The 26,565-nt window shown below is 45.0% G+C and overlaps 1 protein-coding gene across 2 annotated transcripts in view; it reads left to right on the top strand.

The window, feature by feature from the left end:
- The window catches only part of TSPAN4 (tetraspanin 4), a 1,526,404-nt gene that overhangs the window by 21,867 nt on the left and 1,477,972 nt on the right, over positions 1-26,565 (top strand). For both annotated transcript variants that reach the window (XM_077459853.1, XM_077459838.1), the window contains exon 2: positions 19,589-19,733. The gene's annotated coding sequence lies outside the window, so the exon portion shown is untranslated. The remainder of the gene's footprint in view (positions 1-19,588; positions 19,734-26,565) is intronic.

Below are 26,565 nucleotides of genomic sequence, written 5' to 3'. Positions count from 1 at the left end.
TCACTTTTTATAATGCTAAAACGCATGAAAAGCTCCTTCAGTGTGACAGGGGTCTTACATAGTGTTCAAAGATGAGTGGATGCTACACCCTGGTAAACATGGCCCTGTCCCCAACATTTTGTTGCTGCCATAAATTTTTAAAATTACCTTATTTTTCTTAAGGTGGTACATTTGATATGTTTTCCATTGTAAAAAAAAAATAAAAAAAAATGGGCTTATAAGATTTGCCAATCATTACATTTTGATTATAGGTAGATTTCACACGGCATCCCAACTTTTTTGGAATTGAGGATGTATTTTACTCATGATCCAAATGATACGGGGTGTATATAAACCTTTAATTTGTTTCCAGTGAACATTATATTTCCTACAGCCTACTGAAATCCCTTTCTATTTTTTGTTTTATTGTCTGCAGGATAATTCCTAGCTATTGTGTTATTTGATGTAGTAGTTATTTTTGTTAAATATTTCTGCAACAATATGTTAAGTTCACAATCATGTTATTTGGTATGTTTTTTGAATTTTTTTACATTTGACTATTGAAAGCATTCATTTCTCACCAATTGGTATTCTATCTAAGAAACTGGTACCTTATCTCACAAGACACAACAAATTACTACACAATTATTGCCAGGCAGAAATTTTAAAGCAGAACCTCACTCTCAGTCAACATTGACTAGTTTTAATCCTTATGCTGCTAGTAAATAGAAAAGTATATCATATTTATTTGTTTTAATTTTTTATCTTTTTTACGCTTCTTCAGTTACTTCCTGGTTTCCAGGCCTAGGCAAATGATGTCATACATCCCAGGAGTCTTCAGCAGGGGAGGAATGGTTTTCTAAACTAAGCACACCATCTTGCCTGCCAGACTGAGCTGAGGGCAGATGGATTCCAGGAAGTAAATGCTACACAGATCATCTGCCCTTTATTCAAGATGGCCATGGCCAGAAATGCTAGGGGGTGTTTTTCAAAGCAATTTCTCAGAAAAATAAAACATTGATACATGGATGGATAAGCGAGTTTGCTTTAAATGTTAAAAATAAATTAAAAGTGGTTGTACGCTTCACTTTGTGACTTTTACCTACAGGTAAGCTTATAATAAAGATTGCCTATAGGTAAAATTAATATTTCCTAAACGTGCAGGAGATATTTGTCGGTTTTGCAGCCAGCGATGTCACCGGGGCATGCGCACTGCGCTCTGAATGGTTGGCATACTTGAATGTGTTGTCCATTGAGAGTGCTGTGGCGCGAACATGACTCTGGTGCTTATGTGCGGGAGTGACGTCATAGTGGCTTGGCCATTCAAACGGCTGCAGCCTCTGAACCTGTAAGGAAGACTGGGTTAAGATAGAAGCCTTGGCAGCGATGACAGCATGCCACTTCCAGTGAAAGTGGTGTTTATACAATAGTCTCTAAGTCAGTGTTTTTACAACTTTAACATTCTGCACAATCTTAAGGCACCCCATTTTAAAATATAAAAATGAAACTAATAGTTTTACATAATGCAGCAGCTTACACACACATAGGACACACACCATTGGAGGGAGGGGATTTATTATTACATTATTATTATTATATTGCACCTTTTGCACACTGGTTCTGACTAGTATTTCAGTGTTTCTCTTGTCCCTCAGTTTCACTGCCTCACTCAGTTAATGTGACCCCAGTGCTTAGGGAGGGGCAAACAAGGGTGTTGTACAAGCACCCAATGTCCTTCTTATCAACCGTTGACATTAATATTTGTTAAGATGCTGGCGGCTAGAAGGTTGTAATGGTGCACAATAAAAACCTGAGGTTTTGCGTAACTACTAGGCAGGTTTGAGCCACCTGCTGGCTTCTATGCAATTTTTAGGTACAGAAACCTTGGCACCCCAGGGTTGAAAAGGTTGGTCTAGGCCATGCTTGTGTAATGTAGATGGATATTGCCCCCAAATGCATTTTGCTGGATACATGCATTGTAAAATGACAGGATGCCAACCCTGAACAGATAAGGCAGTGAAGACTTCAATCACTTGCATATGAAGTAGTGCTTATTCCATGTATAATGATAAGGAAGTTAGGGGGTCATATACAAAGTCTATATTAAAAGTAACTTCATATTACTTACACATATAGTAGATAATTGTTTCAGTTTAAAATCAAGTAATTAACGTGTTTACTGAGTATTTTGTCTTAAAAACCATTTCCAAAGAGATAGATTTAAATATTATGGGGCAGGATCCATTGCTCCATGGTTTGTACAGGTGTTATGGAGTTCCACTATTTCAACATATTGATATTGTGTACAGTATCTCACAAAAGTGAGTACACCCTTCACATTTTTGTAAATATTTTATTATATCTTTTTATGTGATAACAATGAAGAAATTACACTTTGCTACAATGTAAAGTAGCGAATGTACAGCTTGCACAACAGTGTAAATGTGCTGTCCCCTCAAAATAACAGCCATTAAAGTGGTTGTATAGGTTTTTTTTTTTTTTTTTTTTTTTTTTTTAACTTTTACCTACGGTTAAGCCTATGATAAGGCTTACAGTTGCAAAAAAAAAGTATGTAAACCCTTTTGGAATGATATGGATTTCAGCACAAATTGGCCATAAAATGTGATCTGATCATCTAAAGCCCCGTACACACGAGCGGACTTTTCAACATCCAAAGTCCGTCAGACCGAGTCCGTCAGACTATCCGATCGTGTGTGGGCTGCAACGGACTTTAGCTTCGCAAAAGTCTGACGGACTTTAGAAATGAAGCATGCTTCAAATTTTCCCGACGGAACTCCGCCGGACCTGGTCCCCTTCGAAAACTCCGCTCGTGTGTATGCTACTCCGACGGACTAAAACCGACGCTAGGGCAGCTATTGGCTACTGGCTATGAACTTCCTTATTCGAGTCGGGTCGTACGTCATCACGTTCGAATCCGTCGGAGTTTAGTGTGATCGTGTGTGGCCAAGTCCGTTCGGCCGAAAAGTCTGTCAGAACTCCGTCGGAACTCCGGCGGAACTCCTTTGGAAGTCTGTCGGACATAAGTCCTCTCGTGTGTACGGGGCATTAGTCACAACAATAGACAACCACAGTATGCTTAAACGAATAACACATAAAGAATTAAATGTTACCATGTTTTTATTGAACAGACCATGTAAACATTCACAGTGCAGTTGAGAAAAAATATGTGAACCCTTGGATTTAATAACTGGTTGAACCTCTTTTGGCAGCAATAACCAAACGTTTCCTGTAGTTGCAGATCAGACATGCACAACGGTCAGGAGTAATTATTGACTATTCCTCTTTACAGAACTGTTTCAGTTCAACAATATTCTTGGGATGTCTCTTGTGAATCGCTTTCTTGAGGTCATGCACCAGCATCTCTATGCTTTGGGTCATTGTCCTGTTGCAACACCCATCTTCTGTTGAGCTTCAGCTGGTGGACAGATGGCCTTAAGTTCGCCTGCAAAATGTCTTGATAAACTTGGGAGTTCATTTTTCCTTCGATGATAGCAATCCATCCAGGCCCTGACGCAGCAAAGCAGCCCCAAACCATGATGCCCCCCACCACCATACTTCACAGTTGGGATGAGGTTTTGATGTTGGTGTGCTGTGCCTCTTTTTCTCCACACATAGTGTTATGTGTTTGTTCCAAACAACTCAATTTTGGTTTCATCTGTCCACAGAATATTTTGCCAGTACCGCTGTGGAACATCCAGGTGCTCTTGTGCAAACTGTAAACATGCAGCAGTGTTTTTTTTTGGACAGCAGTGCTTCCTCTGTGGTATCCGCCCATGAAATCCATTCTTGTTTAGTGTTTTACGTATCGTAGATTCGCTAACAGGGATGTTAGCATATGCCAGAGACTTTTGTAAGTCTTTAGCTGACACTCTAGGATTCTTCTTCACCTCATTGAGCAGTCTGTGCTGTGCTCTTGCAGTCATCTTTACAGGACGCCCACTCCTAGGGAGAGTAGCAGCAGTGCTGAACTTTCTCCATTTATAGACAATTTGTCTTACCGTGGACTGATGAACAGCAAGGCTTTTGGAGATACTTTTTTTTTAACCCTTTCTAGCTTCATGCAAGTCAATAATTCTTAATCGTAGGTCTTCTGAGAGCTCTTTTGTGCGAGGCATCATTCACATCAGGCAATGCTTCTTGTGAAAAGCAAACCCAGAACTGGTGTGTGTTTTTTTTTTTTTTAATAGGGCAGGGCAGCTGTAACCCACACCTCCAATCTCATCTCATTGATTGGACTCCAGTTGGCTGACACCTCACTCCAATTAGCTCTCGGAGATCTCATTAGTCTAGGGGTTCACATACTTTTTCCACCTGCACTGTGAATGTTTACATGGTGTGTTCAATAAAAACATGGTAATATTTAACTCTCTGTGTGTTTAAGCAGTCTGTGATTGTCTATTGTTGTGACTTGGATGAAGATCAGATCACATTTTATGACCAACTTGTGCAGAAATCCATATCATTCCAAAAGGGTTCACATACTTTTTTTTTTTTTCTTTTGCAACTGTACCTGTAGGTAAAATTAATATGTCCTGAACCTGTACGGTTTACGAGATATTTACTTTTCATGCAGCCACTGATGTCATGCGGCTCATGCGTTGTTAAGGCCCGGCTGAAGGTCTGGCAGAACTGCCAGACCTTGCCGGGAAAAAGACTCCCGCATGCACGAGTGAGAGTGACGTATCACAGCTTCGGCCACTTACAGTGCCGGAGCCACGATACCCGGAAGACACGCCGAGGCAACATGTCAGCTCCCTCAGTGTGGATCTGGTGAGATACCGGTGCCTCGTTCTAAGGTGAGTTATTTCATAATGAGCTAGTATGCGCTGCATACTAGCTCATTATGCCTTTGCCTTGCAGGTTGTTTTGTTTAATTTTTTTTTTATAAAAGTTGTGCGTTTACTACCGCTTTAATGTCTAAACTGCTGGCAAAAAAGTGAGTACCCCCCTAAGTAAAAATGTCCGAATTGGGTCCAATTAGCCCTTTTCCCTCCCTGGTGTCATGTAACTCATTAGTGTTACAAGGTCTCAGTTGTGAATGGGGAGCAGGTGTGTTAAATTTGATGTTATCGCTCTCACTCACTCATACTTTCTCCAGGATCTGAAATAAAATGTTGCTCTACATAAAGATGGCCTAGGCTATAAGAAGACCATACAGCCTTTTTTTTTAATCAGAAAAACTTTTTTATTTTGGTTGTTCATTGTGTCAAATACATAACATACAGGATAGCACAGAGTATAATAGAATATATATATATATATAACATTTTGAACGGGTTCTGCATGTCCCCAGATCCCTAGTGACAAGCCGTTTCCCAACATTCTACCCAACCAGCCCATCTTACGAATGCTATCTCGCTTCCTAACTGCGCAGATATTTATTTCAGCATTTGTGAAGCTGTTTTTTCTAGTTTTTAGCCCTGTAAAAGTCTATCTCTCACTAATTGATGAGGTGTTAATCCAGGTACCTCCAGCCAGGCCCGCCACATTGTATCAAATTTATGGGGTGCATTTCTGTGCTGGTATGTCAGCTTTTCTCTAGTTTAAAGTTCTATTGACCTGCTCAATCCATTATCGCCTAGTGGGGACCCTGGGAGTTATCCAAAGCTGTGCAATTAGTTTGCGAGCAATATATAACAGGCGAAGAATTGCTGTGTTTATTAAGGGGGATAACCTCTCCTTATCCAGGGCACCCAATAAGCATATCTTAGGGTCTCAAGAAATGGCAAAAGCATATACTTGAGATTGTATGAAGGACCTCCTTCCAATATCGGAAGAGCTTGGGACACCTCCAAAGCACGTGTAAAAGGTCGCCATTGTCTCTCTGACATTTTGGACATAAAGGTGTGTCGCGTACACCCCATTGGTGGAGGTGTGTCAGCGTCCTATATGCCCGATGTAACAAGTATAAATGGGATAGTTTTTGAGAGGCAGATAATGAGACCAGGGGGGGGTGGAGGCGAGGCAAACATTCCACATCACCCCATCCATGGCCCCCACAGCCACCTCCCATTTACGCCGGCATGGCAGACCGGCTGGGTTGTGGATTGTGTTAAGAAGCATATGATAGCCTCTGGATATCATACCTTTCTTTTCACTTTCCATTAGGATTCCTTGTATCAGTGGATTGTCTACCAATCTAAACTCTGTGTGTCTTGACTGCGTTTGTAGTGCATGACTCCGTTGTAAGTACTTGTAGAAGTTGGTACGTGGTATATTGAATTCTGATTGTAACTCCATGAATGATTTGAGAGTAGTCCCATTGTATAATTGCGTAATGTATTTTATGCCCATCTTTTCCCAGTTCCCAAAACCTTTTGAGTTTGTACAATTCTTTATAGTTCATGTTTCGCCATAAGGGAGTGTGAGACAGATATCCTCGTAACCCCAGCAGCCTTTTAATATAACACCATAGTGTTTTTAAAAGGAGTATAGTTGAAGCCCCTGGGTCTAGGTGTGGATAACCCAACTCCAGGCATGTCAGAGCCGTCGTGTCATTGCTGACCGTGACATGGAGGAGCCTGCAGATCGGATCCAATGCATCCGTTAGTCCTCATCCTCCCAACTGTTGTAACTGTGAGGCATGGTAATAGGTTCTGGAGTGAGGTACCCCAGTCCTCCTTCTTTCTTATTATATTGTAGTGTCGAAAAGCTAATTCTTGCTGTTTTTTTTACGCCATATTAGTTCCCTAAACTGGGGTCAATCCGATCAAACCAGCGCCGAGGAATCCAGACCGGGGAGTTACTGAAAATGTATAGTAATTGGGGTGCCACACCATTTTAATGAGATTAATTCTCCCTACTATGGATAGGGGCAATTTACACCAGACATTAGCTTTATCCCAAAATTTAGCAAACAGAGGAAGCAAATTAAGGGATAAGTATTGAGAAATATCTGGGGATATTTGAATACCTAAATAACGAAAGGAGGACACTACCTGTACCATTAATGCGTACTCTGGCAAGGGAGTTGTAACGGGGTCTATGGGCATCACCACCGACTTGCTCCAATTAATGGAGAAGCCCGACAATGCACCAAATGCCTTGATGAGAGTCATCACCGCACTCAATGAGTCCTGTGTGCCGCCCAAATAGAGCAACGTGTCATCAGCATACAATGACACTACATCAGTACCCGCCGCACGTTGAAATCCCTTATTCGCGATGCAAGCGGTTACAGAGCCAGGGCAAACAGCAGGGGTGACAATGGGCACCCCTGTCTGGTGCCCTGGAACAATGGAAAGGGATCAGATAGTTCCCCGTTTATCCTAATCCACGCCGAGGGTTGGGCATACAGCAGTTTAACCCAGCTAATAAAAGTGGCACCCAGGCCTATGTGTTCTAGCACTTTCCACAAGTAAGGCCACTCGACACTGTCGAAGGTCTTAGCTGCATCCAGCAAGAAGATCACCCTATTTCCTGTATTGGTGGTAGGGATCTGTAAGTTTTAGAAAGCGTGGGTATAACCCCGACTGGTTTCTGTGTATGAGCTTGTGGATCATTAATGCCAATCTAGTAGCCAACGCCCTGGCCAACAGCTTGACATCAGTCGTGAGGAGAGAAATGGGCCTGTATGAGTCAGGTAATATAGCATCCTTGCCTGGCTTTAGCAGTAAAATAATGATAGTCTCATTCATGGAATTGGGCAGTGAACCCCTCTCCAGCGCCTCATTGTACACCTTCAGTAGAGTCGGTAATAATGAGTCTGCATATCTTTTATAGACTTTGGACGGAAGTCCATCAGCCCCTGGGGATTTGTTATTATGTGTTTGTGTTATTTCCGTGGCTAATTCTTCCTCCGTTAGTGGGACATGTCCGAGGCTGGTGAAGTAGTGTACATTTTCCTAAAAAGTCTTCCATTTCCCTTTCTGTAGGCTGTACTTTAGATGAATAGATATCTATGTAAAATGATCTAAAGATTTGTATTACTGCTTTAGTCTGTGTTTGGGTGACACCCTGCACATCATGTATGGCCGAAACTGCAGAAGTGAAGCTCTGCGCTCACGCTATAATAGCCAGCATGTGCCCAGTAGCCTCCCCCACCTCAAAATGTGCCTGTTGTAGGAAAAAAAAATTGTTTTTAGCCAACTGTAATGCCAGTTGTCTGGACATAGATTGTGCTCTTAACCAAACTCTTTGTGTCTACCATAGGATTAGCAATGTATTTAACCTCAGTGTCTTGAAGTGTCTTGCAGACCTCAGTTTCCCATGCTTTCATGTTAGTTTTAATCTGATTGATTGTGTTAATAAATTGCCCTCTCATAAATGCCTTGACTGCATCCCAAACCACATTTAGGGGAGCTGAGTGAATGCTGTCCTGAATAAAGAATTTTACTTGCTCTTTCATGGGGATGGTTCCGGAAACATTGAAAGCCAGAAGGATTTAAGTTTCCAGCATTTACATCTGGCCATATTGGGTAGTGATATCGATACCCACAGTGAGGAATGGCCAGATATATGTCTGTCATTGTACCCTGAGTCCACCAATAATGGAATTATGAGATTGTTTCCCAGACCTAAATCTATCCTGGATAGGCTCCCATAGGAGGCTGAACAACATGAGTAATGTTTCACCAAGGGGTGTCCCAATCTCCATAGATCCGTTAATCCTCAAGTATGCCCAGGAAGGGGGCCTGTCCCCCTTTATTTAGGGGTAGAGTAGGTAATTTATATAGTTGATTCATATAATTATTATAACCCCCCACTGCTAAGAGTGGAACATTAGGGAACTGGGCCATGAAATTCGCTAGGCGTTTGAGGACCTCGGTGGGATATATATTGCAGCTAGTATCCAAGATTGACCTGAGACATTACAAAGCATAAAAATATATCTACCCTCCTCATCAACAAGTTTTTTGGATGCAGTAGAACGGAGTATCCCGACGAATCAGGACACTCACTCCCCTGGAATAATCTGAATGGGTGGAGGGGAATTGGGTACAGTATATTACAGGGCTGAAGCTAGGTGTTGGATCCGGTGAAAAGTGAGTCTCTTGTAGGCACACTATATTGGCCCCCATGGATTTGAGGTGCCCGAGGACTGCCAGTCTTTTGACAGGGTTGCTAAGTGCTCTCACATTCCAGGACACTATTTTAATTTTATCCGCCATTTGGGTTGGTAAAGAACAAAAATGTGGTCTTGCGAGGTCTTAGAGAGCAGTGTATAGACACCCATCACCATGGCAACATAAAGTGCACGTGGGACGTACCTGTCCAGAATGTTACCTGTATCGCTCATGACTGATTTGACGTTGCCTGGTGGGCAAAGGTTGAAACGTGCTTGAAAAGAAAAGAAAACAATATGTTAATGACAAGTTAAAGAGTGGAGCCAACAGAGCTGAAGTGTGTTTTTTCCCTTAGCATGCTTTCCAGGCGGGGTATGCGGTGGAAACACCCACAGAAGAACATGTCTCTGGATGGTGGTCAGGGTTTCACTACTGCGGGGTGAATAGTGCGAACCGTGCAATGGAAAATACAAAGTTCTCCTTTCTGTCCACCTGGCCTAGGTGAAATGATTGATTACCTGGTGGTAAAGGGCGCGAGGGTACCCTGTGCACCCTTTTAGCGACAAACAATGGGGAGAAGGCGTTTTTGCCAAACGTGGAAATGAACCATTGCTCTATAAAAGCTACAGGGTCTTTACCCTCTGTTCCCTCAGGAATGCCCAGGGCACATACATTATTGCGTCTCATGCGATTTTCCAAATCATCTAAACATGCAGTGTGCTGTTCAGTTAGGTGGCAGTTAAAGTTTAAATCCCTTTGCATAGGAGACATGTCATTCTCTACTGTGCTCATTCTGCCTTCTAAAGCAGACATCCTCTCCCTCAGTTTTTGCATATCATGACGCACATAAGGCATCTCTGCCTTCACCCCTTTAATCTCATCAGAGAGTGCTGTAATGGACAGATTGCACAATGTCACAGCTGAGAAAATATCCCTCAGGGTGGGTTCTGGCTCATCGCTGTTAGGGGGGGAGGATGCTTGTGGCCTAGTAAAAATGTCTCTAGGAGTACTCACTGCGTTCCATTCAGGAGACAATCCACCTGCATCCTTCAATGGGACAGTGTCATCTGCTTCTGAAAGGGCCCCAGGAGCTTCCTCCATGTTAGGTAAAGCATTCAGGGCATCTTTGTACTATCTACCCCCAAATAGAAGCTTTTGAGCGGCCTCTTTGTATTTCTCCTTGGAAGAACACTGCGGGCCGGCGCCATCTTGGACTCCATTCATTTCCTTGGGTTTTCTAGACATCACAGCTGCAGCCGAGGGGGATCGATCATGCAGCTCTATTCCAGATGTACTGGTGCTGTATTTTATGGGTCTGATTCAGTCTAGTACTGTGTTCCACAGGATCAATGCACGGATGTTCGGCGGAGAGGGAAACAAACACGTCCGGTTACGTTCACTGCTTAGCCACACCCCACCATACAGCGGTTTAACGGACAGGTTCCACTCAGAACAGGCCTCTCCATGGTCGACCAAAGAAGTTGAATGCATGTGCTCAGCGTCATATCCAGGGTTATCTTTTGTAAATAGACTTATAAGTGTTGCCAGTATTGCTGCAGAGGTTGAAGGGGTCAGCATGTCAGTGCTCAGACCATGAGCCGCAAACTGCATCAAATTGATGCACAAGAATGGCAGCAGTTTGCTGAAGACAAGCAGACTATGGACATGGATTACTGGAACCATATCCTGTGGTCTGGTGAGACCAAGATAAACTTATTTTGGTTCAGATGGTGTCAAGTGCGTGTGACAGCAACCAAGTGAGGAATACAAAGTGTGTTCTGGCTACAGTCAAGCATGGTGGTGGAAGTGTCATGGTCTGGGGCTGCATGAGTGCTGCCGGCACTGGGGAGCTACAGTTCATCGTGGGAACCATGAAAGCCAGTATTTACTGTGACATACTGAAGCAGAGCATGATCCCTTCAGAGACTGGGCCCCAGGGCAGTATTTCAATATGATAACGACCCCAAACGCACCTCCAAGGATACCACAGCCTTGCTAAGGAGGTAAAGGTGATGGACTGGCCAAGCATATCTTCAGACCTAAACCCTATTGAGCATCTGTGGGCCATCCTTAAATGGAAAGTGGAGGAGCGCAAGGTCTCTAACATCCACCAGCTCTGTGACTTCATCAAGGAGGAGTGGCAACCTGTGAAGCTCTGGTGAACACCATGCCCAAGAGGCAGTGCTGGAAAATCCACACAAAATATTGACAGTTTGGGGCCAATTTGGATATTTTCACTTTTGTTGCCAGCGGTTTAGTCTTTAACCACTTTGCGCCGGATGGACGTCCTGTGACGTCCTTGACTTTCCGGGGGTATATCTGAATGATGCCTGTAGCTACAGACATCATTCAGATATTGGCTTTTTCAGCCAGCGATTCCCTGCACCAAGAGAATGATCATAGCGGCTGTTGCGCCGCTTGATCATTCTTATGGGCGGCAGGAGGGGACATCCTCCCTCCCGCCACCCTCCGGTGCTTCTACCGACTCACCGCTTCCATCGGTGAGTCGGACACAGGATCTGCCGGCCCCCAGATGTTCATCATAGAGATTTCCGGCGGACCAGATGGTCGTCTGAGTCTCTATGATCGTTCGGAGGCCGGGCTGGATGTTATGATGTCACGCCTGGCCTCTGCATTCAAAAACCGGAGCCGCCTCAGCTGGAAAGTCGTGATCGTTTTTTTTTTTTTTCTCTTTTGGATTTTAGGCTTCCCAGCCTAGAGGTGAGATGTGGGGTCTTATTGACCCCATATCTCACTGTAAATAGGTCCGATCATGCCATATTCCTATTACAAGGGATGTTTACATTCCTTGTAATAGGAATAAAAGTAATCGCATTTATTTTTTTAAAGTGTCAAACTGAAAAAATAAAGGTAAAATTAACAATAAAAAATAAATAAAAGATTTTTAAAGCGCCCCTGTCCCCGTGAGCTCATACGCAGAAGCGAATGCATACGTAAGACCCGCCCACATATGAAAACGGTGTTCAAACCACACATGTGAGGTATCACTGCAAACATTAGAGCGAGAGCAATAATTATAACCTCCTCTGTAACTCAAAACATGTAACCAGTAAAAAATGTTAAACCGTCGCCTATGGGGATGTTTAAATACCAAAGTTTGGCACCATTTTTTTTTTTTTTTTTAATTGCTGTGCAAATTCCGTGTGAGATAAAAAGTTGCCACGACTGCCATTATATTCTCTCTAGGGTCTTTGCTAAAAAAAACATATATAATGTTTGGGGGTTCTATGTAATTTTCTAGCAAAAAAATTATGAATTTTACATGTAGGAGAGAAATGTCAGAATTGGCCTGGGTGCGAAGTGGTTAATGGCTCTGTGTTATTTTGACGGGACACCAAATTTACGCTGTTATACATGCTGTACAGGAGTAAGCAACCTTTAGAGCACAGTGTGCCGAAAAATGTTTTCAAAGAAACTGAGTGTGACGATTTTATAACAAAAAAATGTCAACTTCACACTCTCACAAAAATAATTTTTTATAAAGTAAATGCTGTAAACTACTTTAAAGCTGGGTTCACACTGCTGCGGGGGGAGATCCGGATGTGATTCGCACCGCACTGCAGTGCAAATCACATCCGATCTCCGTAGCGATGCGAGTTCAGCCATACAGATAGTATGGCTGAATTCGCATCGCTCCCGCAGCAAACTCGCACGGGACCCTTTTTTTGGTCCGCAGCAGAATCGGATCGCATGGGTGTTCACACCATGCGATCCGATTCATGTGCGAGTGTGCAGATCGCACTGCGATATGCGGACGGATCTGGGGGTGTTATTAACATATCATTGACACTCCCAGCCGTCCGCATAGGGCAGTGTGAACTGCCGGCGGGAGGTATGCGATGCGGGAAAACGCCGCGGATTCGCGGCATCCCGCATCGCTGTAGTGTGAACCAAGCCTAATAGTGAGAAATTATCATCCTGCACTCTCTGCCAGATCAGCCCCAATTCCTGCAACTCCACACCTCAGATCAGCCCCAATTCATGCTTCGTCACACCTCAGATTACCGCCCCCCCTGCAAATCTGTTTCACCAATGTACCCCCTACTCATCTGCCCCACCACTGTAACCACTTGCTCATCTGCCCCACCACTGTAACCCCCTGCACATCTGCCCAACCACTGTAGCCACCTGCACATCTGTTCCACCGCCGTACCCCCATGCTCTTCTGTCCCACCACTGTACCCCCTTACTCATGTGTTCCCCTGATGTACCTCTTTTCTCCTCTGCACCCCCCCCGCTCATCTGTCCCACCAATGTACCTCCTTTCTCCTCTGCCCTAACACTGAACCCCCATGCTCATCTTTCCCACCACTGAATCCCCTTCTCATCCCACCCACCACTGTACCTCCTGCATATCTGCCCCACCACTGTCCCACACTGTAACCCCCCTCCGCCCATCTGCCATATCAATGTACCTCCTTTTCTCATCTGCCCCACCACTGTACCTCCCTGCACATCTGCACCACCACATTATCCCCGCTCTCTTCTCACTACTGAATCACCTTATCATCTGTCCTAACACTGAACCCATCTGCTCATCTACCCCACCACTGTAAACCGCTTTCTCATCTGCCCCACCAATGTACCTCCTGCACAACTGTCTCACCTCTGTACCCCCCTGCTCTTCTGCTCCACCACTGTAACCCCCTGCTCATCTGTCCCACCAATACACCTCCTTTCACATCTCTCCCACTATTCTACCCCCCCTGATTTTCTGTCCCACCACTGAACCCCATTCTCATCTACCGCAACACTAAGCCATCTGACCCAACATTGAACCCCCCTGCTCATCTGGCCTAACACCCTATCCCCCTGCTCTTCTGTCCCACTGCTGAACCACCTTCTCATCTCTTCCACCACGGTACCTCCCTACATATCTGCCCCACCGCTGTACCCTTCTGCTCATCTATCCCACCTCTGAACCCCTCCTGCTCATTTTCCCCACTGCTGTACCCTCTTCTCATCTATTATGTGTGATATGCAGATTGCTGAAAGGAAGCAGAGATGAGACCTATCTACCTGTCCTGGCACACTGATCCTGCTGATCCACCTCTTGCATCCAGCCCACGTGCTTGTATATGAAGTCACATACAAGCATCTGGAATGGATGCACAATGATGAGCTCAGGTCAGGGGCATTTTTTTAAAGCAGTGGGCCTGTGTGCAGGATCATAAGTTGGGCCCTCGCAGCTGAGAAAAAGTGCGTCACTCTGCGCCACAGGAACACTGAGTGTGATTTTCATTGCGCTGAATACTGGCTGTGGCTGAAAGAGACACAGAGTGCTGTCACCTGATTGTGGTTTTCTTAATCACAGTGAAATCCCTTCTTTCTGAGATTGGTAGTTGCAACCAATCGAGTCATCTTTCTCCAGAGGGTGGGTGGGGCTAGGAGGACTGCTATTGGCTTTAGCAGTGGCCAATGACAGTCCTACTCCTCCTGGAAAAAGGGAGAGCCCTCCCCCAGCAGAACTTCACCCAATCTCTTCCCCATCACAAAAGCTGACATTCGCAGCTACAAAATTAGAGAACCAAACAATGTTTACCATCTTTTACAATGTGTGGGGGCACAGTGTCTCCCCCTCAGTGCATGTGCAGTGTGGGGAACTCTGAAATTGTAATGCATTTGGGTCTTACTGACACTTCCCTGTGCTGCTCTGCTAATGGGGAGGGAGTCGAGTGCCAGCAAAATAAGCTTTGTGTGCCACTTGCAGCACCAGCGCTGGTGCAAGAATTTTTGACACCCTAGGCGAAAACCTCATTTTGCCGCTCTGCCCATGACTCCACCCCTTTGCAATATGTGATCCACCTGACCATTACACATTCACTGACCCACCTACCTGACCATTACACACACACACTGACCTACCTGACCATTACACATTCATTGACCCACCTACCTGATCATTACACACACACTGACCTACCTGACCATTACACATTCACTGACCCACCTACCTGACCATTACACACACACTGACCTACCTGACCATTACACATTCATTGACCCACCTACCTGACCATTACACACACACTGACCTACCTGACCATTACACATTCACTGACCCACCTACCTGACCATTACACACACACTGACCTACCTGACCATTACACATTCATTGACCCACCTACCTGACCATTACACACACACTGACCTACCTGACCATTACACATACACTGACCCACCTACCTGACACATACACTGACCTACCTGACCATTACACATACACTGACCTACCTGACCATTACACATACACTGACCTACCTGACCATTACACATACACTGACCTACCTGACCATTACACATACACTGACCCATCTACCTGACACACTACACTGGCCCACCTACCTGACCATTACACATACACTGACCTACCTGACCATTACACATACACTGACCTACCTGACCATTACACATACACTGACCTACCTGACCATTAAACATACACTGACCCACCTACCTGACACACACTGACCTACCTACCTGACCATTACACATACACTGACCCACCTGACCATTACACATACACTGACCCACCTGACCATTACACATACATTGACCCACTACACTGACCCACCTACCTGACCATTACACATATACTGACCCACCTACCTGACACACTACACTGACCCACCTACCTGACCATTATGCCGCGTACACACGATCAAACAAGCGGGTGGAAAAGTCCGGCAAACTCAAGTCCGCCGGACAATCCCCCCCGTGTGTAGCCTCCGGCATACTTTTTTGACCCGAAAGTACGGCGGACTTGGAATGTAGTTTTACACTCCAATCTTCCCGCCGGACTCGCATTTCGGCGGACAATCCGGCCGTGTGTGCGCCAGTCCGCCGTACTTTTGAAATGAGCGGACTTTTCCCGCCCGGAGAAAAGTCCGCTCATTTCGAGCAGGTCTGCAGGTAGGTGGGGCCCGCGAAGCAGACGCCGCTGGCCCCGCCACCTGGTATGGACTTAAAGGGGAACCCCAATGCCGAAAAAAATCGGCGTGGGGTCCCCCCAAAGTCCACAACAGACCCTTGTCCGAGCACGCTACCCGGCCGGCCAGGAAAGGAGGGGCGAGCGAGCGCCCCCCTCCTGAGCCGTACCAGGCCGCGTGCCCTCAACATGGAGGGTGCCTTGGGGAAGGGGGGGTCGCGTGGCCCCCCCACCCCAAAGCACCTTGTCCCCATGTTGATGAGGACAAGGGCCTCTTCCCAACAACCCTGGCCGTTGGTTGTCGGGGTCTGCGGGCGGGGGGCTTATCGGAATCCGGGAGCCCCCTTTAATAAGGGGGCCCCGGATACCGGCCCCCCACCCTATGTGAATGAGTATGGGGTACAATGTACCCCTACCCATTCACCTGTAAAATAAAGTACAAAAAAAACACAACACACAAGATAAAATAGTTTATTGCACAGCTCCGGGGGTCTTCCGTCTTCGGGGGTCTTCTTGCCGGACTCCTCCGCTATCTTCTTGTAGCTCTTTTACTAGCGGAGGAGCCCGGCATTCTTCTTCGTCGCCGCGGCCTCTTCTTCCGACTTCGGGGGTCTTGTCCCCCTCTTCGGTTCTTCTGCCGGGCCACCGCGCCTTCTTCTAGCTCTTTTACAGGCAGTGGCCCGGTCTTCTATTGCCGCCGCTGTCGCCGCCGCCTTCTGTTCTTCTGTTCTTTTCTTCTTCTTCTTCTTCTTCAGATGTTGCCTCGCCGAGTCCTCCGCTCACAATGACGGGGACTGGGCACGCGGCGACTTATATAGGGACAAGGGGCGGGGTCTTCGGTGGATGTCACATGGGTTCATGTCACATGGGTTGATGTCACATGGTGACCCCGCCCCTTACGATGTCACAGTCCCGGAGGATGCTGGGACTGTCGCCATGTGACATGAACCCATGTGACATCCACCGAAGACCCCGCCCCTTGTCCCTATATAAGTCGCCGCGTGCCCGGTCCCCGTCATTGTGAGCGGAGGACTCGGCGAGGCAACATCTGAAGAAGGAGAAGAAGAGAGGAACGGAAGACGGCGGCGACAGAAGACCGGGCCACCTCCTGTAAACGAGCTAGAAGAAGGCGCGGTGGCCCGGCAAAAGAACCGAAGAGGGGGACAAGACCCCCGAAGTTGGAAGAAGAGGCCGCGGCGACGAAGAAGAATGCCGGGCTCCTCCGCTAGTAAAAGAGCTACAAGAAGATAGCGGAGGAGTCCGGCGAGAAGAACCCCGAAGACGGAAGCACGGGAGCTGTGCAATAAACTATTTTATCTTGTGTGTTGTGTTTTTTTTGTACTTTATTTTACAGGTGAATGGGTAGGGGTACATTGTACCCCATACTCATTCACATAGGGTGGGGGGGGCCGGTATCCGGGGCCCCCTTATTAAAGGGGGCTCCCGGATTCCGATAAGCCCCCCGCCCGCAGACCCCGACAACCAATGGCCAGGGTTGTCAGGAAGAGGCCCCTGTCCTCATCAACATGGGGACAAGGTGCTTTGGGGTGGGGGGGCCGCGCGGCCCCCCCTTCCCCAAGGCACCCCCCATGTTGAGGGCACGCTGCCTGGTACGGCTCAGGAGGGGGGGCGCTCGCTCGCCCCTCCTTTCCTGGCCGTCCGGGTAGCCTGCTCGGACAAGGGTCTGTTGTGGACTTTGGGGGGACCCCACACCGATTTTTTTTCAGCGTTGGGGTTCCCCTTTAAGTCCATACCAGGTGGCGGGGCCAGCGGCGTCTCCTGCGCGGGCCCCGCCTACCTGGAGACGCGCTCGAAATGAGCGGACTTTCCTCCGCGTGTGTGGGCGAGTCCGTTCATTTCAAAAGTAGGGCGGATAGTACGGCGGACTTAGTACGCCGTATTAGTCTGCTGAAAAAGTGCCGTGTGTGGGCAAGTAGCCCGTTCGGAAAGTCCGACGGACAGTCTGGTGGTAAGTCCGCCAGACTAAGTACGTCGGCCAGACGGCTACGTGTGTACACGGCTTTACATGTACACTGACCCACCTACCTGACACATACACTGACCTACCTGACCATTACACATACACTGACCCACTTACCTGACACATTACACTGACCCACCTACCTGGCCATTAAACGTACATTGACCCACCTACCTGACCATTACACGTACACTGACCCACCTACCTGACGCACTACACTGACCCATCTACCTGACCATTACACGTACACTGACCCACCTACCTGACGCACTACACTGACCCATCTACCTGACCATTACACATACACTTACCCACCTACCTGACACAAACACGGACCTACCTGACCATTACACATACACTGACCCACCTACCTGACACAATACACTGACCTACCTGACCATTACACACACACTGACCTACCTACCTGACACAATACACTGACCCACCTACCTGACCATTATACACACACACACACACACACACACACACACACACACACACACACACACACACACACACACACACACTGACCTAGCTAACTATTACACATACACTGACCTACCTGACCATTACACATACACACACTGACCTACCTACCTGACACATACACTAGCCTACCTGACCATTACACACACACACACACACACACACACACACTGACCCACCTACCTGACACAATACACTGACCTACCTGACCATTACACATACATGGACCCACCTACCTGACCATTACACATACACTGACCCACCTGACACAATACACTGACCTACCTACCTGACACAATACACTGACCTACCTGACCATCACACACACTGACCTACCTGACCATTACACACACACTGATCTACCTATCTGGCTCCTATTTCCTGCACTACTCACCCCCCCCCCCATCCCCCACACACAGCTCGCTGTAGATAGGGAGGATCCACCCTCCTTCCTTACCTCTGCTTCATCTACCATCACATCCAGACTCTCCTCAGCACTGGGCGGGCGGTGTTGCTCTCTGGTGACCCCGTTGGCTGGGAAGTCAGCTAACAGATGCTGCACCTCTCGATGCTCTGATCTCCACCAAGCCCAGCCTCTCCTCTGAAAACACACACACAGCGCCGCTCCAGAGGAACAGGCTGGAGCAAAGTAGTCCCGAAGCGTTGCTGTGAGCTTTTACTCTGAAGGGAGCGAGGGAACAGCGGGGCGCTCAGCAGGACACATCGGGGGGATTGGAGGCATGATACAGAGGCCATGGCTGCCCCCTAGGCGGCTGCCTACTCCGCCTAGTGGTAGCACCGGCCCTGTGCAGCACCATTGTAGCAAAGTGTTCTTTCTTCAGTGTTGTCACGTGAAAAGATATAATAAAATATTTACAAAAATGTGAGGGATGTACTCACTTTTGTGAGGTACAGTATATACCTCCTTCTGGTTTGTAAGTAATCGTTCTTTACACCCCCCCACTATTGTGTGAACTATCCCCCCACCCACCACTTGTATAAGGAGTCCAGTAGTTGGTCTATTAAAAGAAATCCATGCAGCAGAACAGCATCCTCTTAGAGACCCTTACAGCTGCTGGCACTTTGCACTACATCATGGATTTACATTGAAATCCGAGCTGCTCCTTCCTCTACATATTTTGAATTTCAGATTTCTGTTTTTGATAGAATCTGTCAAATGTTGAAGATAAAGAAATCCTAAAAATTTTGGTCTCTGACGGACTGAGAACAGCCTGGAAGTGGATTCTGCTTTTGATGTGAAGAGGCAGTGAATGCCAGAGGAAAAGACATTCATTAAGGAATAGAATAAAAGGTATGTAAAGCTTTGCTTTATTTCTTTTCACTCTGTTCTTCTCTACTGAATATAATGCACATTTATCATTACTAAATGGTCTCACAGCACTCCTAAATTAATTGTTCCATCCTCTTCTCTATTTTAATCCTTGAAGTCTCTTTTTGACAAAATGTAATCTTTACTTTTTTCAGTTGACTGCATGGGTATTGCTTGATCAAAGCAATGTGGCATGTAGAACCATACAAACCTAGTACTTATTCAAACTTGTTAGACACACTGCAAAGGTACAAAGGAACATGGAATTGTGGGAAAGGACGAGTAGCTCCTCTTTATTGCTCATTGTCGTGTAACATTTGTCCTCATTTGTTCGATGACATGTAGCATTTGTGTTTTTAGAAAGTTCAGTATCCCTTCCACAGAAACCTCAGTATTGATTTGTCATGTACGTTAAATTACATTACGATATTAGGTTGTATAAATCCCCACAGACGAAGCATAATCATTCACATTTTTTACGCCTTTTGTTGTCATCTTAAAGCGGAGTTCGACCCATTTAAAAGTCAGCAGCTACAAAAAGTGTAGCTGTTGACTTTTATTCATCACTCACTTGTCAAGCACTCACCATGGTCCAGCGATGTGGGTGCAGGAAGCCCCACTCCTCTCCCTCTCCTCTCTGTGGTGCCGTCATTCTAACTGTGGGCTCTGTGGCTTCACAGCCAGGCATGCAATACGCATGTGCGAGCCGTGCTGTGAATGGGTGGGCAATCATCTGGGACCTGTGACATTTCCCAGAAGATTGCAGGGAGGGATGGGGGAGAGATGATTTTCCTTCCGGAGCCAGAGGAGGAAGTGGGAGCTGGGTGCCTGTAAAAACAGGGTACCCGCTCCTCCCCCCAAAAAAAGACATACCAAATGTGGCATGTCAGGGGGACTGCTGTACTTAAAGCGAAAGTTCAATTTTTGGGTGGAACTCAGCTTTAATACTCTCTTTTAGTGCTATTGGATTTGGAATATCTTTGGAGGCATATCTTTTCTTGCAGTTGGAATGAATGCAAAATCTTGCAGAATGAAAGATTTTATATTACTACTTCCTCACAAGAAATGTAAAATGTAAGAACAACACAGAAATATTGCACATAAAAACAAATCTCAATAGCGAACTGTCTTCTTTGACATAGTTTTATGGATTTATGTTTGTTTTTCAATTGTTTTGTCGAAAGTACAAAAATGTAAACTGCTGTATAGGTGAAGTGTTTTGGAGCCTCTTGCTGTAGGCTGAATGAAACTGCTGTGTCTGTAGTAGTGAGCTTTTTTAATCTGGATGTGTACTATAGGAATCTTTTTCACACTTTAAGGCTAGATTTACACTTGCTGTTGAGGGCTGTAAAAATATGGGGCTGAGATGTGATTTAATGGCTCCCCCTTTTGCTGAAAAGGCAGCAGATGGGAGTGTACACATGCTGTGGGCATGATGCTGTGCATCGTGGCAGAGAAAATGATCCCCATGCATTTGGAAAACAGTATAGCCCGAACACGGCCTTTTCGCCACAACCATCCCAAAAGCCTTTACAGTGCAGGCGGGTGTGGTGGTATAGAAATCAGAAAAAATTGAAAAAATGAATTAGTTTATGTATGTGGCCCCCTCACCAATTCATACTTTATACCTCATTCAGTTCACTTTCAAGTCATTGATCACTGCTATTACAGTATAGTGTCTATAGCTACATCAATTTCAGTACTGTATATATACACCATTTCTTTTTGTTTTTTTTTTTGTTTTTTTTTACCAAAGACATATAGCATAATATTTTTTTTATTTAAATTTTTTTTTATTGGATATGTTTTATAACAGAAATGAGAAAATACTGTTTTAGATTTTTTTTTTCAAAGTTTTCAGTCTTTTTTCATTCATACAATAATAAATAAAATACCCAGTGGTGAGCAAATACCACCAAAATAAAGCTCTATTTGTGTGAAAAAAAATTATATAAATTTAAATTTGTATGCAGTTTTGCATGATTGTGCAATTTCCAGTTAAAGTAGCACAGTGCTGAATAGTGAAAAATGCCACAGTCATTAAGGGGGTAAAACCTTCTGGAGGTCAAGTGGTTAACCAATTCCGGACCAGCATGTTACACCCCCTTAACCACTTGACCTCCAGGACTTTTTCTGACACTCTTGTTTATATAAAAAAAAATCTGTATTTTTTGCTAGAAAATTAATTAGAAACCCCAAACATTAAACACATTTTTTAAAGCAGAGGCCCTAGAGAATAAAATTGGTGGGTTTTGCAATTTTTTTTATGTCACACCGTAACTATATACCAAACATGTCACGCTTTAAAATTGCGCATGCCCGTGCAACGGCAACAAACAACATAAATTTTACTATCCATAGGCAATGCTTTAAAAGCCTTTACAGGTTACCACTTTAGATTTACACAGGAGGTCTACTGCTAGAATTATTTCTCTTATATTAACGTTCATGGTGATAACTCACATGTGTGGTCTAAACATTGTTTTTACATATGTGTTGCTTAGCTATGGAGGGACAGGGGCTATTTTCAGTTTTTTTTTAAATCATTATTATTTTTACACCATGGCTTACGTTTTTTTTAATTTATTTTTTTAAAATAAGAAATGACAGGTTCTCTTTATGGAGACACCTGGGTCTATAAAAAAGCATGGAATAAAAAAAAAACCCTTGATCTCATGCATTAAAAAGAAAAACAAAAAAAGCAGTGCTTACATCTGCCATAACCATAAGTAACGTAATGCTGTCGCCTCTGGCTGGTCCATGGCCAGCTCTGATTACTCGGCGGCACCACCAGACCAGACACTGGGCTCCCTGATTGCATGGGAGAGCCCCACCCCTCCTGCCTCTTGTAAAAGCAATCCAACGACTAATTAGCCACTAGGATGGCTTTTACAGCACAGGGAATTGCTGGCTGAAAACAAAAGTTACTGGGATGATGCCTGTAGCTGCAGGCATCCTCTATTTAGAACCACTGAAAGTCTAGAACTGCAAATGATGAGTGGGAAGTGGTTAATAACCACTGAGTTATTTATTTTGTGCCATATTAGGCTGGATTCAAACTGGTGCGATGGCAGACATTGCATGTGATTCACACCGCATGCCTGTGCACATCACATGCAATGTCTGTGAGTGCGAATTCAGCCATACACTTTGTATTATTGAAATCGCATCGTATTTGCACCAAAATGGGACCCCATTTATTTATTTTTTTGTCTGCACTGGAATCGGATTGCATGGGTGTTCAGACCCATGCGGTCCGATTCCATCCATTTCTACAGTTCGCACTGCGTTCTGCAAACCAATTTATAGGTGTCATTAACTTTACATTGTCACCAGCAGTGGTTCTCAGAGAGCAGTGTTAATTGCCTGTGATTCAGATGCAATGCCGGAACCCACACACAGTAATCGCAGTAGTTCCTGCATCGCACCAGTGTGAACCCAGCCTTAAGTAAAAAAAGACAAAATTTAATGAGCAGCTCCAAAATTACCCTTTTTTGGAAAGTGGACACTCCAAGGTGATCTAATTTTTGCCACATTTTTTGCAAGTTAAAAGGGTAACAAATTATGGGATTTTAAAGGCATTGGGGGAGATTTACTAAAGCTGGTGCACTCAGAATAAGGTGCAGCTGTGCTGTTGGTAGCCAATTGTCAGCTCAATCAATTAGGCTTTGGCAATAAAACCTGGAAGCTGATTGGTTTTCACCAGATTTTTCATGCTAAACCAAACCTTTTCATGAATTTTGTAATAAATATATAGTCCTCTTTAATACATTCATGACAAAAAATCTGTAGAAATAAGAAAAAAGATGCATAAATCAATATACAGTACCAATAATCCATCCAACATGCGATGCAGTGAAAAAATAAATACATCTACAGAATCGTCCAACAGTATATAATCGTATAATATATAATAAATATAAAGAATCAAGTCCATAAGCCATGAAGTGTTTAATCACCTCAATACAGGGCACTTACTGCCCAGGCCATTTTTCAGCTTTCAACGCTGGCACAATTTGAATGACAATTGTGTGGTCATGATACACTGTAACCATGTGAAATTGTTATAATTTTCTTCACACAAATAAAGCTTTCATTTGGTGGTATTTAATTGCTGCTGGGTTTTTTATTTTTTCCTAAAAAAAAAAAAAAAAAGACCAAGAATTTTTAGAAAAAAAAGAAAAGAATGTTTTTCTTAGTTTCTGTCAGTAAATTTTGTAAACACGTCATTTTTGATGAGGTGGCACTTAAGGGTACTGATGAGGAGGCACGAATATGCCACACTTATGGGCACTGATAGGTAGCAATGATATGTGGCACTGATAGGTGGCACTGATGGGAGGCACTGGGCACAGATAGGCAGCACTCGTGGGCACAGATAGGCAGCACTGGTGGGCACAGGCAGCACGGATAGGTGGAACTGATGGGCGGCATTGATGGGCAGCACTGATAGCCAGCACTGACTGGCATCACTGATAGCCACTGATTTCTGGCAATTGTGGGCACTGATTGCTGGCAGTTGTGGGCACTGATTGCTGGCAGTGGTGGACAATCATTCCTGGCACTGGTGGGCACTTAATTGTAATCAGGGCACTGATGATTGGTGCCCTGATTACATACCTAGCTGTCCCCTGTGAGAAGATTACGCTGATCGGCTCTCTTCTCCTCACACTCTGTGATTGGACACAGCTGATCACATGGTTAAAGAGCCGCAGCTATTTACACAGATCAAGGTTGCGCCGAGTCCTAGCACAACGGCACGGCCACGATAGCTGCACTGTGCACCCCTGGGGGGGGGGGGGGGGGTTTGGGAGATCGTTCTGATAGGCCATCATATGACATCCACCCAGAACAAGAGCCACACCGCCCAGCCGTCATTTGACAGCGGGCGGGTGAAAAGTGGTTAAACAAACATCATCTACAAGATGACTAATGTGACATTAGATCTGCTTGTGCTCCACACCCTTCACAATACACACCAATGGTAGAACGCTCCAGATTTCATTTACCACTTGTTACAAACTGGTCAAACAGCGCAGGATAACTTTGATCAAAAGCACAGGAATCGGTTCCCACGATCTTTATAAGACTGAATGAAAAGCAGTTCCCATTCATTGCATTTAAATTGGATCCTGAAGAAGCCTGCACCACGGGTGAAGCGCGTCCATCCAAATACTGTGGGATTTGTCTTTCTCTCAGCCTCTTGTAATCCACTATATTATACACAGGATCAGTCAGGTGTACCAACAGTACATACAGTGCCTTGCGAAAGTATTCGGCCCCCTTGAACTTTTCAACCTTTTGCCACATTTCAGGCTTCAAACATAAAGATATAAAAATTTTATTTTTTGTGAATAATCACCAACAAGTGGGACACAATTGTGAAGTGGAACGAAATCTATTGGATTGTTGAAACTTTTTTAACTATTAAAAATGAAAAGTGGGGCGTGCAAAATTATTCGGCCCCCTTGCATTAATACTTTGTAGAGCCACCTTTTGCTGCGATTACAGCTGCAAGTCGCTTGGGGTATGTCTCTATCAGTTTTGCACATCGAGAGACTGAAATTCTTGCCCATTCTTCCTTGCAAAACAGCTCAAGCTCAGTGAGGTTGGATGGAGAGCGTTTGTGAACAGCAGTTTTCAGCTCTTTCCACAGATTCTTGATTGGATTCAAGTCTGGACTTTGACTTGGCCATTCTAACACCTGGATACGTTTATTTGTGAACCATTTCTTTGTAGATTTTGCTGTATGTTTGGGATCATTGTCTTGTTGGAAGATAAATCTCCGTCCCCGTTTCAGGTCTTTTGCAGACTCCAACAGGTTTTCATCCAGATTGGTCCTGTATTTGGCTGCATCCATCTTCCCCTCAAATTTAACCATCTTCCCTGTCCCTGCTGAAGAAAAGCAGGCCCAAACCATGATGCTGCCACCAGCATGTTTGACAGTGGGGATGGTGTGTTGAGGGTGATGAGCTTTTACGTCAAACATATCGTTTTGCATTGTGGGCAAAAAGTTCGATTTTGGTTTCATCTGACCAGAGCACCTTCTTCCACATGTTTGGTGTGTCTCCCAGGTGGCTTGTGGCAAACTTTAGACAAGACTTTTTATGGATATCTTTGAGAAATGGCTTTCTTCTTGCCACTCCTCCATAAAGGCCAGATTTGTGCAGTGTACGACTGATTGTTGTCCTATGGACAGACTCTCCCACCTCAGTTGTAGTTCTCTGCAGTTCATCCAGAGTGATCATGGGCCTCTTGGCTGCATCTCTGATCAGTCTTCTCCTTGTCTGAGCTGAAAGTTTAAAGGGACGGCCAGGTCTTGGTAGATTTGCAGTGGTCTGATACTCCTTCCATTTCAAAATGATCGCTTGCACGGGTGCTCATTGGGATGTTTAAAGCTTGGGAAATTTTTTTGTATCCAAATCCGGCTTTAAACTTCTCCACAACAGTATTACGGACCTGCCTGGTGTGTTCCTTGGTCTTCATGATGCTCTCTGCGCTTTCAACAGAACCCTGAGACTATCACAGAGCAGGTGCATTTATACAGAGATTTGATTACACACAGGTGGATTCTATTTATCACCATCAGTCATTTAGGACAACATTGGATCATTCAGAGATCCTCGCTGAACTTCTGGAGTGAGTTTGCTGCACTGAAAGTAAAGGGGCCGAATAATTTTGCACACACTACTTTTCAGTTTTTTATTTGCTAAAAAAGTTTAAATTATCCAATAGATTTCGTTCCACTTCACAATTGTGTCCCACTTGTTGGTGATTCTTCACAAAAAATTAAAATTTTATATCTTTATGTTTG

The sequence above is a fragment of the Lithobates pipiens genome, unplaced genomic scaffold (genome assembly GCF_037356315.1).
Source record: "Lithobates pipiens isolate NorthernLeopardFrog02 unplaced genomic scaffold, aLitPip1_a1.2 Scaffold_10, whole genome shotgun sequence".
Lineage (NCBI taxonomy): Eukaryota > Metazoa > Chordata > Amphibia > Anura > Ranidae > Lithobates > Lithobates pipiens.
This window is presented reverse-complemented; position numbering and strand designations above follow the sequence as displayed.